This window comes from Phalacrocorax carbo, chromosome 12, assembly GCF_963921805.1.
Source record: "Phalacrocorax carbo chromosome 12, bPhaCar2.1, whole genome shotgun sequence".
Classification (NCBI taxonomy): domain Eukaryota; kingdom Metazoa; phylum Chordata; class Aves; order Suliformes; family Phalacrocoracidae; genus Phalacrocorax; species Phalacrocorax carbo.
In genome coordinates, this window is record NC_087524.1 from 3,921,694 (window position 1) to 3,935,171 (window position 13,478).

The window sequence follows — 13,478 nt, forward strand, 5'->3', positions numbered from 1 at the left end:
GGAACGTTTTAGCCAGCTGTCGCTTTCTCAAGCTGACAGCAAAATGCTAAAGAGAAATGAAATTAAGAGAATAAAAAGAGGAGAAAAAAAAAACCTGGAGTATCTTAATTTTCAGACATGTTCCAGGGCTTGTTCTCTCTGACAGGTGCAGGGATGTACTGAGCATGTAGGAGCAGAAGGGGAGCACGGAGAAAGAGCTGGAACTACCCTGTGCAAGGAGGCTTTCTGGAGGCGGGGATGCAGGGTTGCGAGGATAGGCGAGCTGGTGAGGCTAGGGCTGGTTTTGCTAGCTTGTGGGACTCAGAGATATTTCTAAGGTCAGGCATGGAAGGGAATGGACAGCATGGATTGCTACAGTCAAAGAGTCTGGAGGCCAGAGGTGACAATCTGGGACACATAGGTCTGCTTGGGTCTATGGGATAGTCACATATTAGAAGAAAAAGCCAGATGAATGGAATCTACACATAGCTTCCTGACTAGCCTACCCAACTTTCAACGGCCTTACGATTTTAGAGACAAATAAAAGCAATTTGCAATTTCTAGGAAAAGTCTTCATAGTTATTTGTGCTGGTTTTGGCTGAGAAGGGGTTAATTCTCTTCACTGTGGTGCCTGTGGTGCTCAGGGACCTTTCCAGCTTCCCGCGCTCTGCTACGTGGGCAGGGGGCCGGGAGGGGCGGGGCCACGGCCGAGGCAGCTGACCCCGTCTGGCCAATGGGGTGTTCACTCCATACCACATGACACCATGACCGGTATATTAACGGGGGCAGTTGCGGCTCGGGGGCTGGTGGTGTTGGGTGGCGAGTGGCTGTGTCATGTGTGGGTTGTTTGGTGGTTCATTCCCCTTCCCCCCGTCCCTGCCCTGGGTTTTGCGCCTCTCATTGTTTTCCTTTCTGTTGCATTTTTGTTGTTGTTTAATTATTGAACTGTTCTTATCCCAACCCACGAGCGTTACCCTGCTGATTCTCTCCCCCGCCCCACCGGTGGGGCAGTGAGCGAGCAGCTCTGTGGGGCTGAGCTGCCGGCTAAACCACGACAGTCTTTTTTGGTGCCCAACGTGGGGCTTCTTCAGCATGTGTCACCTCCTCCTCTGGTGATAATCCAAAGTCTTTGCCTTCTGGCCAGCCCATCATCACTTCCAAGATTCCTGGGCGACTGGGGTTTCCTACTCGAGCCCACTGGGTGATCAGTGCAACCCATTTACTCCACGTAGCATCAGTTGCATGGTGTGTGGAGGGGACGTTCCCTCTGAACATCCAGCCCAGCACTGGCAGTCGGGGTGCCAGGAGCAACTGTGCTTCAGTACCAACCACTGCTGAAGCAGCTCGGACCCCTTCATATGCTGCCAATATCTCTTTTTCAGTTGGGGTATAGCGGGCTTCGGACCCTCAGTATCACCGACTCCAAAACCCTAGGGGTCGACCCCGGGTCTCCCCTGGCAATTTCTGCCAGAGGCTCCAGGTAGGGCCATTCTCCCCAGCCGCGATATAGAGCACATTCTTTACATCTTGTCCTGCCCAGACTGGCCCAAATATGCATTCTCCAAAAACCCATAACCCCTAAAAATTCTTGTGTTTCCTTTTTGCTAGTTGGTGGAGACATGGCTGCTATTTTGTTGATCACATCCATTGGAATGCAGACCATTGGAAGACGACCATCTTGCCCTTTGATTCCTAAGAACTGGATCTCTTGTGCAGGTCCCTTCACATTACTTTGTTTTATGGCAAAACCAGCTTTCAGAAGGATTTGGACTATTTTCTCTCCTTTCTCAAAAACTTCTTCCGCTGTGTTGCCCCACACGATGATGTCATCAATGTATTGAAGGTGTTCTGGAGCTTCTCCCTGTTCCAGTACAGTCTGAATCAGTCCATGGCAAATGGTAGGGCTGTGTTTCCACCCCTGGGGCAGTCGATTCCAGATGTACTGGACGCCCCTCCATGTGAAAGCAAACTGTGGCCTGCACTCTGCTGCCAGAGGGATTGAGAAGAATGCATTAGCGATATCGATTGTGGCATACCACTTGGCTGCCTTGGACTCCAGTTCGCGTTGAAGTTCTAGCATGTCTGGCACAGCAGCACTCAACGGTGGAGTGACTTCATGCAGGCCACGATAGTCTACTGTTAGCCTCCACTCTCCGTTAGACTTCCGCACTGGCCACATGGAACTGTTAAAGGGTGAGTGGGTCTTACTGATGACTCCTTGGCTCCTCAGTTGGTGAATGAGCCCATGGATGGGGATCAGAGAGTCTCTGTTGGTGCGATATTGCCGCCGGTGCACTGTTGTGGTGGCGATCGGCACCTGTTGTTCTTTGACCTTCAGCAACCCCACAACAGAAGGGTCCTCTGAGAGACCGGGCAAGGCAGACAGCTGTTCAGTTTCCTCCGTCTCCAAGGCAGCCACACCAACAGCCCACTTGTACCATTTTGGGTGTTTGAAAAACCCTCTCCTGAGGTAGTCTATGCCAAGGATGCACGGAGCCTCAGGGCCAGTCACGATGGGGTGCTTCTGCCACTCATTCCCAGTGAGGCTCACTTCGGCCTCCGATACAGTTAGCTCTTGCGATCCCCCTGTCACTCCAGGGATACCGATGGGTTCTGCCCCTATATAGTTTGATGGCATTAAGGTGCACTGTGCGCCGGTGTCCACTAAAGCTTTATACTCCTGTGGGTCGGACGTGCCAGGCCATCGGATCCACACAGTCCAGTAAGCCCGGTTATCCCTTTCCTCCACCCGGCTGGAGGCAGGGCCCCTCTAGTCCTGATCATGGCAGTCACAACTCCCTTCCTGTAAATGTGAATCAAGAGTCTCTCTATTAAGCTCAGAAATAAAAGCAGTAATTCTACTCCTCTGTCTGGGGACTTGCTTACTGGAAACTGGAGCAGCAGCTTTCCTGGAAGAGCCTCCCTGAGTGACTGTTCTTCCTCGCAGCTCACGCACCCATGCCTGTAGGGTCGAGGTAGGCTTGCCATCCCACCTCCTCATGTCCTCTCCGTGGTCACGCAGGTAGAACCATAGGGTGGCCCGTGGTGTGTATCCCCTTCTTTGAGCCAAAGGACGCTTATTCCTAACAGCTGAGACTGCTCTGTCGAGGTGGGGAGTAGGACATATCTTCTTTGAGTTGCTGGACCTCTTGGGATAGTTTCTCCACAGCAGAGACAAGCGAGGAAGAGATATTTGTGTCGTAATCTCGGAGTCTATCTATCACCTCTGCCACCGTTGGTGTCTCGTCACCTTTCCAGGACATCACTGCCAATGAGTTTGCATGCGAAGACGGTGCGCTCCGTACAAACTTCTGCCACATGGGTCGTGTGCACTCGGCTTCATCTGGATCTTTGGATGACCGTTGATCGTCCAGGTCACCATAAATCACCTCAAGCACGGCTAATTCCCTTAGGTACTGGATGCCTTTCTCCACAGTTGTCCATTTTCCTGGGCGATATGTAACATCTTCTTTAAAAGGATACCTTTCCTTCACTCCAGGCAGGAGTCGCCTCCAGAAGCTTGTGTCCCTTTTCCAATTGCTTTGTCAACGCCCCCTTCCCCAGAAAGGGATCCCAATTGTTTGGCTTCTTTTCCCTCTAGTTCCAGGCTACTGGCCCCATTATCCCAGCATCGGAGCAGCCAGGTGACAATGTGCTCACCTGAGCAACGGCTATAATCTTTTCGCATATCTCGCAACTCGCTTAAGGACAGGGATCGGGTGGTCTCTATTTCATTTATTACTTCTCCCTCCTCTCCCTGCGATGGCCCTGGTTCTTCATCATCCCGTTCTAAATGAGTTGACGCCCGCTTCCAAGATTTCTTCTTGTGTATGGGGGCAACTGATACTGGTACGGGTTTATTTTCTGAGCTCCGGTACTTGTTGTGGGGGTTTGAGTGGCTGCAGTGCCTGTCCTCAGGGCTGGAGTGACTACAGTGCCAGACACTTTGCATTTCAACCCAGAGACCTTCTCTTCCCCCTGGGGGCACTGAATACTGTTGAGCAGGGCTCCGTATGCATGGGCCAGACCCCAGCATGTTGCAGTTATCGGTGTCTCTCTGGAGTTCCCAGCGTAACGACATACTTTCTCCAAATATTCTACTAGTTTTTCAGGATTCTGCACTTGTTCAGGGGTGAAACTCCAAAACCCTGGGGGTGCCCACTGCCCTAGGTATTTGCCCATGCTATCCCACATGCCCTGCCACTCGTGACTATCAAGCCTCGGGGCAGATTTCTGGGTGATATTCTTAAGTTGCTTAGTCAAAACCAAAACAGCATGCCCCAAAACTAAAAATAAGTATATTTTAACTACCCAAGGATGTTCAAAATACAAAAAGGTTGTTGTAATAATGGTGGAGACATTGTAGAAAAAAGTTGCAAAGATACCATTCTGTATTTCCTCCATATAAAATCTCTCCGAGGAGGAGGTATAATTGCTAATCGCCTCAACAAGGTGGCATCCAAAGTACAATAACGGTTTCAGCAAAAACCCTAAATACCGGATAAAGCTGAAAACCAGTGTTTGCGTAACAAACCTCTTAGGCAAAGCATTACTAATCACAGCAGACTAAACAAACCAACACCGATCTTTTTAACACCAACTGCAAAAAGGACAACATGGTGCTGTGACCAGCAGCTGTTGTTATCTCCAACCCTTGAGCCCCACGTTGGGCACCAAAAAAGACTGTCGTGGTTTAGCGGCAGCTCAGCCCCACAGAGCCGCTCGCTCACTCCCCACCGGTGGGGCGGGGGAGAGAATCAGCAGGGTAACGCTCGTGGGTTGGGATAAGAACAGTTCAATAATTAAACAACAACAAAAATGCAACAGAAAGGAAAACAATGAGAGGCGCAAAACCCAGGGCAGGGACGGGGGGAAGGGGAATGAACCACCAAACAACCCACACATGACACAGCCACTCGCCACCCAACACCACCAGCCCCCGAGCCGCAACTGCCCCCGTTAATATACCGGTCATGGTGTCACGTGGTATGGAGTGAACACCCCATTGGCCAGTCGGGGTCAGCTGCCCCGGCCGTGGCCCCGCCCCTCCCGGCCCCCTGCCCACGTGGCAGAGCGCGGGAAGCTGGAAAGGTCCCTGAGCACCACAGGCACCACAGTGAAGAGAATTAACCCCTTCTCAGCCAAAACCAGCACATTAGTTCATCTCCACTTAGTGAGGAGTACCTTTCTTCTCAGAAGAGGCTACTTCATTTGATAATTAATACCTCTACTCCCAGAATTTGCAATGGTTTGCATTACTATCATGCAATCTCAGGTCTTAAACTCACTGCAACTAGATAAATTAAAAGAGTAGTGATTGACCTAGAAAAAAAGTTTACAACAATGATACTGCAAATATTTTTTGGTGGACAGCAATGGTTAAAAATACAGAAAATTACATAATATTGCAATTAAATCACAACAGATCTGTGCCTTCACTTAGAACTGCTGCCAATCTACAGCAAAATGTCATTGGCTACAATTACCAGTCCTAAAATAAAGTGGACTCCGAAGTTCACAGAAGTCCTTCCTTCATTAACTTCCATAGACTTTAGAACTTGGGTTTAGGACAAAGCTTATTTAATCAAGGTTGAAGCTACCTTTCCCATCGAATGTCAGGTAAACTGCAACTCTCCTAGTGTTTTTAGCCACTCAGATTACCATTGATCTTTATGGTCATGCTTCTGTCTTGTTCCACCCTTGGTGTGATTTCAGAAGTTGACAGTCCCTAGGCATACTGTTTCTCTCCTTCCCCCCCCCCCCCCTTCTTTTTTTCCCTTGTCTTCTTTTTTTTCCCACCTCCTCTTTTCTTATATCAGCCCCATATTTGTTATTAAGCCTCACTGCTTGAGCTTCTTTTTAGGCAGTATGCTGTTACTGTGAACACATTAGACTTTTTGAAGCCCAACAGCAAATAATGTAATGCATTATAGATACAGTGCCCTCGAATGACTTCACTATTTGAGCCAGACAATTCAAATAGGTTATCATGCAGCGAGAGCCATAACAAGAAACACAGCAGAACAGTTTTACCAACTGCCAGTCCTCTTGCTGCAATGAGGATAAGAAAGATAAGAAGATTCCTGTCACAAAAGACTCCTGGTACTATAACACATCAAACAGCCTTCCAGAAATAAGTACAAATAGGGGTTTAGTATGCACAGAACGTCTGCCATACGAGCTGCCTCCTAGAATTCACTCCGTGCTTCCCAGCTCTCACTTTCCCATGTGGTCAGTCTGCCACCGTTCCCTCTCCTGCAGCACCCACCAGCATCTCTTCCAAATGCTGCTCTCCCTTCTTGCAAGTAGAGGTCACAGCTCTGGAGTTCACGTTCTTGCGAAGAAACATGACACTGCTGAGCTCACCATTAGGTCTTTTCTGCAGAACTGTTTGGGTCACAAGTTGCCTCCCTGATTTTATCATATTTATCTTCACCCTATTCAATATAAAAAAGAGGAGCATAGTTCAGATCAGAGAAACTGCTTGTCAGTTGTAAATCCTGTTTCCTGTGAATAATTGTCTATGAGTAACACCCTATGACCACAAAAAACACAGACCTTTTGCCAGGTCCTCCCTGATGCAGCAGTATCTCAAGCTACCTCCAGCTCTTCTATACTGCCCCACAAAATCCTTGGTCCTCTCCCACAACCCCAAAGCTTACCTCCCCCCCACCTCTTGCTTGTGCCCAGCTAGTGATTGTCACAAAATGTGAGAGCACTGAGTATCTCTGGGACCTCTCCCGCTCTGTCCAGTTCTGCCGAGCTGTTCAACAAGTCCACAAACTACTGGAAGAGCCTGACGGGTGCTGCAGTTGTATAACTGTTGTTTCTTCTGAAACTGAGCAAAAAATGACACTGCCACCACCACACAGTTTCAGCTGTCTTGTTCTCTGACTAGAGGGGAAAACCCTTAAGTTGCTCCCGAGATTGAGCATGCATGCATCTCCCCACCAGTGCTCCCTCACGGTCCTTTGGGGAGAAGTTTGCCTTTATCAAACCAGCAGCATTGATTCTGGTTTGTTCTCACCTCCAGCTTTCTTACACCAAGCCTTATATACCACAGGTTTTTATATAGAGAGAAAGATATATTTAAAAATACATAAACAAAACAAGAAATGGGGCTTTGTTTATATATATTAAAATTATTCACAAGTTTCAATATCTATTTCTATTTTTATATATATATATATATATATATAATTGATATATATGCACTATCATTAACTACCTCACATATTGCTGGACAATCACCGGGAGTGCCACACATTCCTTTCTAATAATCTCATCCTGGAATTCCCACCCAAGCAGAATAAAAATGCAATTCTTCCCTGGAAGCCACTGGCAAAGGGAGTTAGACTAAATACCAGTTACATTTTTGTCACTTGAGTCCAAACCTTGCTTTGGATATTAATTTTTTTCTATGCTGCTGTCAGGAGTTTTTACATCAAAAGGCAGAAGTAGTGGAAGTACACAGATGTACAGCATAATTATTAGAAAACCCTTACACAATACTGGATTTTACATCTTTGATCACATGTGTTGCAACAAGGAAAGCAAGTTTCTAAATCCCTCTCCTCGCCACAGCCAGCTAGAAGCTTAGCAGGTGCTACATCTACATTAAATAATCAAGATTTGTAATAACAGCGCTTGCCCCTTGCTTGCTTTGGCTATTAGTGCTTTGTACATAACACACACCGATCAGCTTGTCAGGTATCTGAAAGGATCAGTCACCGCCAAGGCAAATTTTGATGTCTGTATTGAGAAAGTTTTGATTAAATTCTTCTAACAAAGAAGTGAACGCAGCTTTCACAAAATGCATGTTAGAGATTTCTTCCCTCTTACTTCACAGCCTCTCTGTAGCCACCAGGAAGGTGTAGGTACGAAGGCGGCTGTTTGCCATAGGAGGGGAAAGCATACAGTCCAACTTTTCTGCTAAAATGCTTGTGAGGAAAAGAGTGAATGTTTCCTCTTTCCACTGCTATCATCATATTTTTTCAATTAAAAACCTCCTACAGTTACGGTTTTAGTTCTTATTCTTAGACCTAGTGGGAAAAAATACATCGGCACACAGCAGATAAAGAACATGTATATTGATTAATTTTATTCCTCATGTTGCTTTTGTTCAGCTTTAATGATTAGAAATATAATTCATCCTCAGAGAATGCTTAGGTCTCAGAAGAAAGTTTGGCAGCAAGAAGCAGGTGCTGTGTCATTTCTGACTGCAGGAGGCCCGTACTGTGCCTCTAGCCTCCTGGGAGAGAGCTTTTTTTCCCTCTGTGTTCGTAGCGTTCCTGGTCCCTAGTGTCTGGCCAGGGTTCCAAAATTGCATTGTACATAGCAGTATTTGAATTAGTGCTAACTGCAAATTATTAGGCTTTATCAGGATGGTTAACCTCTAGAAACGATGCTGATGCTAGTACATGAGCACTAATTTATCCCATTACGCTATGATGAGGAGGTCTGTGAGAAGAGCAGGGAAGCACTAAGCTGAAGCTCAATAGGCAAAGGAAATAAAACAGAGAATCAGCTTGTTGTGCTGATATGGCTGAGTGCAGGAGCGTTTCCACATATAACATGCTCTGCCTTTTTGTTATCTGTCCGTAGCTTTCGGAGAAAAACAGTTTTGCTAGCTGTGCCAAGTGTGGAGGGAAATTAATTTCCTTCTTCTAAAAAACAGTTCAGTTGCCCAAGATACAAATCTGAGTCACAAAAAGAGAGGAAAAAACATCTAAAAATGCATATAGCATATGGGCTACACTATGTAATTAATTTCCAGAAAGTAAAGGATGCAGAACAGTAGACATAAGACCTATGTTTAACAGTGCTGGGACGGGGGGTTTTGGTTATAAACACAGTGTCAGGATTTGCTAGAAAGCAGATAAAATAGTAAACTGTCAGTCGTGGTACTTGCAAAAGAGTTGCTACATAGAATAATTGCTCACCAGCCAGTTGCAAGCCAGTAATTTTGCTTCAGCCTTTTGGATTAGGAAACATGCACGCTCTGATCCTATGAAACCGAGGTGTCATAGATCAGAAAAGTAATTCCCCGCAGGTGAGCTGCAAGAAGCATCTTGCATCAATGCTGAACCCAGCATCAATCAGCACCAATGCTGAACCCAGGCTGAGCCATGGCTGTGGAAACAGAGGAAAGACACTAGCTGGAAACAATCAAACCCACGGAATGAGTAATTAAATACTCTCTCTCTTTCCTCACCGCTTTAGTGGCAGAGCTACTAAACCATTACTCACTTCCCTGAGGCACCAACTTTTGGCTGGTCCTGATCATGCTGGAATCGTCACCCACAAGAAACTTCGGTGCCCTCAAATGCTGCACCCTGCAGCTCTGCATTGGCGTGGTTCTGCTGACCCAGCTGAGACGTTTTCCCTCGCACGCCATCGGTGCAGGTTCCTCTCCAGAGACCTGGCGCTTGCTTTGCGTCCAGGGAAGAAACCACGCGCTGAAGCATTTGAGCTACACCCCACCCAGAAACACACTTACTACACAGCAGAAAAGTCCACCAGGAGTTAAGGTCACTTCAGCAAGCATAGTGAGCCAAACCAAGACCTCCCTGGACTGGGATTCAAGAGAGGATAGCCTTTTATCTTGCTCCTTTGAGCTGGGATGAGCTGGGCTCAAGTGGGCTCTAGAGAGGCAGGTGGGACGGCAACGGGAGGCTCTCCCACAGGGGGAAAGACCTGGAGAGAAAACACCTGGAATGCAAGCAGGCCCACGTGGAGCTGAGTAGGAGAGGAGAAGGGATAGAGGCAGGTGCTTGCCTTCTCAGATGTAGTTTTCCAGGACAGGTTGTGAGGGATAAGCCTCTGTTTGCAGCAGGACATGTGCGTGCAATGTATTACGGGTTCTCAACTGACGCAGGCACAAGGGAGTGATCATCTGACTGCCTAAGTGAAAAAACACTGCAAACCCGGCAAAGCAGCTGGCAATACTCAGCCAGTTTTCTTAAGGGAGGAGGGGAGGCTGTCAGCAGCCACTCAAGGGGTGTATTTTGGGCTTACCAGGAAAAGAGGATACCTGTGGAGAAGATCGTTAGGATAAAAAAAAAGGTGGGAAGGCAACTGGCAGGCATTTGCTCTTTCTGGAAGCAACAGTGACTAGGCCCCCTCTGAGTTTGCAGGTTTGTAAGCTGCGAGGGTCAGAGGAGCTTGCTCACACCATATTCCATTGAGCCCTCAGCATCCATGTATTTCCCTTGTTTACTTTTCTGGATAGCTTGACAAATTCCATTGTGTCGGCTATTTAGACTAGCTCTGGAAGTTTTGTAATGAAATCACTTAAAGGGGCTTCATAATTACCCAAACGTGTTGTTTCTTAGGGGTGCAATCTTCCACAGCTCCTGTGAATGACTGAAGCGTGTGAACACCCTTAGGTCCATACAATTTCTAGCATTCCTTTCTCATATCCTTTTGATAAAGAGGGTACATCTTGCTCACCTTAAAAACAGATTTTCTATAGCTCATCCTAGACTTTGGGCTACTTAATCTCCTGTACAGTTTGCTGCTTAGTTCTGAGGACAAATAAAAGTACCTGCCATCTGAACTCTCTCTGGAAGTATAGCTAACATCCTTGCACATCCCTCCAAACCACGTATCTGTAGCACTGAAGTTTTCTCTCAGCGGACTAAACCAAAGCAGCCGTGTTTCTGCCTGCCTGGCATAATAACCATCCAGCTTGGTTTGGTAGCTTTTTGGTTTCCCACATGTAAAACCTGGTATTTCAAAGAGACACTCCAGTCCACGTGCCTGTAGATTTTAACTTATACCTGGTGACACAAAAGTATGTTCGCATTTATGCCGACCCAAGGCAGAGTCCCCTCTTGCCGGTCGCTGTGCTTTGCTGCTGTGGGAATCTCCAGAAAGAGCTAGGTAACAGAAAGGGAAAGCTGTGTGGATGTGGAGTCCGCACCGCTCCAGCAGTAAGAACCCGAGGGCTGAAAGCGTCTGTGTCGCGGCGGGGGGACGCGTTGGTGCCGCGCTCCAGCCGTACCTGGCGGCTCGCGCGTGCTGCACCGAGGGGCAGCGCTGGAAGCGCCCGCAGACGCCTCGGTTCCCTTTCCCTTCCTCCTTCCTCTCCTCCCCCTGTCCACACCTCCAGCCTTGACCCTGGCAGTCAACGCAGTCTGGGGGGCCAGGTGATCAGTAACCTTCTCAAGTCTTGTTTGTAAAAAGAAGAAAGTCTGAAAAGAAGGATTAAAAAAACCTCAGCATTGTTTTCCACAGCTAAAAGCCTCTCTGCATTATTTCTGTTGCCTTTAAAGTCTGGAATGTTTGTATTGATTGGTTTTGGGTGTGGGGGTTTTTCTTCTGAGTCCTAAACAATTTCAAATTTCTATAAATAAGAAACACATTTAAGTTTTGGAAAACTATTTTTTGGCAGTTGTATTTATGAGAAAAACATACTGCAAGCACAACTCCAGAGGGTGCTACAAAGACCTTTCAAGTTGGATTGTACTGAGAAATGCAGAACCAGCCTAAATATTTGAGCAAACTGGCACATCAGCAAAGCTCAGCACACAAAGCCAGGGTCTTAGATGCAGTTTACATGTAAACGTGATAGTAGGTTTGCACTGATTCGTCTCTCAATTAAGGTAATCTGAGAATAAATGTGTGGAGGAGGGGGGTTGTGTTTTGAGAGAGTCTAAGGCGACTGATTTATTCAGATACAGAACCGTAACCAGTTCAGAAAGGGTTGCATGGATGGAGGCAGGTGATAGTGGAAGCTTAGTACTGATGCAGGAAAGCAAGGATAAGTAAAACTGCTGAAATGACTGCTGAGTCCACTAAGATAAATCCACGTCAAAGAGTTATTCACTCCTTCCAATAAAACTGAGGGCCAACGGACAACAATTAAGCGTTCTGTCATTACATATTGCTTCAAAACTAATTTAGAGGTAGCATAGTCTGATAGCCCAAAGAGATACTAGTTTTTCATTTAATCCAGATAACACACTAGATTAACCAAGCCTAAGCTTAAAGAGTATAGTGCTGAATTGCCAGAGAGGATTCGGGAACTCCTGCAGTTTGTAAGGTCAGACAAAGAGTTCGCTATTTAAGCACGTGCCTAAGAACTAACATGCAGTTACAAAGAGAAATGCATAAAATCTTACTTCTTTGACCTTTATAAAATTAGGATTTTTAAAGATATAAAGTGGACAACAGGAGCACCAAAAATCTCATTTTATAGCTTCAAGGGTCTGTGCAAACATCCCCTATCTACTCACAAATGACAACAGATCGGCTTTCGGTAGATCAGATAGGAAGTCTGTGTGGCACATCATGTCCCGTTATAATGAGGAAGGAAGCTAGGAGAATTTTGGAACAGAAGAGAGAAAGTTGGTTTTGTTTTTCTGACAATCCCTTACAATACAGTGTCATGCCGTTCCTTTCGTCTGGTAAAGCGTTGTGGTAAAGACCATGGGGAAATGCAAATATGGGAAGTAACATCTGTAAAATACTGCTTTAAAATCTCAGCACCATCAATACACAGAAGTCGCTGTGCTCTCACGCTCAGTGGCACGGTATATGCTGAACTTTCAATGAAAACAGGAAAAAAAAGCCCAAGCCTTATTTGCTTTACCTTTATTGTATGTTTTTGCCTATGTTTTGCTTTTTATTGAATTGAAAAGGCCTGAAGTTACATGTTTGTCTGGGTCTTCTGCTCATGAGTTTTTCTCATCCATACACCTAAAGTCAGATTATAGTATCCTGTTACAGAAAGTGCTTCCAAGGACACACAATACAAAAGTGGTTTCAATCCCTCACGGTTTAGAGCCTAAGCTACCTTCAAAGTATTGGAGAAATAGGGACATGGCATGCTGGGGTTATGCCATGATGACAAAGTAGACATATTTCTAGCACGGAATTCTAATAGGCCATTCTAGACATGCACTAGTCAAATCTTTTGACAGCTATGGCTTTTTTTCTGTTTTGTGGTTTTTTTTTTCAGTATTCCATATTCATGCAACAACGAGCCTTTAAACTGAGATTCCAGGTCTGATTGGCAAGAGACTCAGTACAGAGGTAACCTGGGGGAAACCACATATTTGAGGAAATGCATGGGGTGCGCCTGAAGTCATGCAAACGTTGAGGATGTGAGGGAGAGAGGAGCACGCAGGGTCACCATGCAGCACCTTGCCTCCTCCTGTCGTCACTTTGGTCATCCTCTCCGCTGTCGCGCTACACTGTCACCGCCAAATCAGACCACCTCACTTGACTTGACAAGAACAAGCATAGTTTTGCCTGCAGCTGACAGTAGTAAAGTAGGTACTATATCAACTCTTAAACTGCCAGGAAAAAGGGGAATAATCACCCTGGGTTCAGCCTTTCTCGTGGGATTTACTCACAGGCTTCCTATAGCACCGTATCCAAGTACCAGTTAGCCTTAACCTGGCTCGCTTACAGAGCCAATAGTACATGAAACAGACTGTTATAGTGTGTATTTACAATATAGAGTTACAGTATAAGGTATAACTCATTGAAAC